Here is a 1,745-nt window from a genome sequence, read left to right on the forward strand (position 1 = left end):
CATCACGGGTTTGGATCGGGTTGAATTTGGAAAAAATGAAATTTTTTTATATAGGTCAATTTTCAACTCGACTGATTTAAAATCTGACTTATCCGGATTGAACTCATGGTTAGTCGGGTTGGCTCATCAATCCATCTAGTTTAATTTAATTATTTATTATTTTGTATTTCAATATTATTATTAATATTTTTTTATTTTATTCTAAATGGGAATAAAGAAAAAGATGTCTCAAGAGAACAAAATATTACAAATTTATCCATTCAAGACTCTAATCTTATAAATGGATACAAGATGCAAAAATTATCAATATTAGAAACTTATTTATTCGTTTTTTGGGTTTACTTTTGGATTAGATTTGCATTGTATGTTAATTTTTCTATTTTGAATTGTGATTATAGTTTAGCATCATTTTACAGTGAAATTATTTAAATTTGAATTACGAAAAAATTGTAAATTTTTTACTTAAAAAATTATAATTTTTTACTTAAAAAAATTATAATTTTTTTACTTAAAAAAATTGTAATTTTTTATTTTAAAAAAATTGTAATTAAGTGAGTTAGTGAACCAACCCGTTTAATCTACCAAACCGTGGTGGGTCAAGCCGGGGTCGAAATTTTCCACCTTGTTGATAAATGAGTCGAATTGTGTGGGCTCACTAAGTGGTCAACCTGTGATGATGGGTCAGGTCGAGTGGTCCGTTTTGACAGCACTAATTTGTAGGTTTGTTAGATTAACAAATTTATTTTATAATATTTAATTTTTAAATTGATATAATGTAATAACCGAAAAAATTGAGTTTTAAGGGTAGATAATGCATTCTAAATAAACGAGACTATGCTATTTTAATATTAAAAAGTTAAAAGTATAAATAAAATTTTCATTAAATCTCGTAGTACTTAAAACACACACCATATTTCTAAAACTCGTTCTTTGAACCTCTTTTTCATTTTCTACTAGAGTTCTAACCTTAGAATCATCTTATTGACGATTAGAAAGTGCCTAGATAATTACGACAACAAGACCTTCACTTCCATCCGATCAGTTTGTTGAAAAAAGTAAGTTAGTTTCTAATTTTTTCTTGAGTTGTATTTTCTTTCATGCATGTATGAAGTAGTTGTTGAATGCGTCCTCTTGGATTTTTAATTAGTTCTTTACTTATCAATGGTTCTAATCTTGTATCCTGATCATAAATTTGTGATCTGTAGGTGTAGATACAGTCTTCTAAGTTGAGGGAGTGGTTGTCAGTATCTTAAAGTTGTTAAAGCTTCTTATTAGGTCATGGAAGATGTTGATTTCAAAATTTGTTTTGATAAGTTTTATGATTATTGCTTGAACCAAAATATTTAAAACCTAGTTCAATTAACGTAATATTTCTACCAGCTCTTTAACTCTATTTTTCAGATCCTCATGTTGACAAATTGGCAAGTGTACCAAATCGTACTAGTAATATAAATGATAAGACCAATTATCGTTTTCCCAAGAGACTCGAATGGCTTTCTCTTTCACGTGAGTTAAAATAATAAGACTTGAAAATAAAAATTAATAAATTGGATTTGAGAGCAAAAATATTAACATGCAAAATAAAGTTGATTCAATTGACAAAAGAAAACAATGGATGAATGGATGTTGTCGGGGATTTACAATTTCATCTAATCCGCTCTCTCTTACCTACTACCCTCGAATATTAGTTTGATTGATTCAATTGTTATGCGACTTTCTTAGCCTCCCCTTAACCCGATCCCTCG

This window comes from Vigna radiata, unplaced genomic scaffold, assembly GCF_000741045.1.
Source record: "Vigna radiata var. radiata cultivar VC1973A unplaced genomic scaffold, Vradiata_ver6 scaffold_206, whole genome shotgun sequence".
In the NCBI taxonomy this organism is placed as follows: Eukaryota; Viridiplantae; Streptophyta; class Magnoliopsida; order Fabales; family Fabaceae; genus Vigna; species Vigna radiata.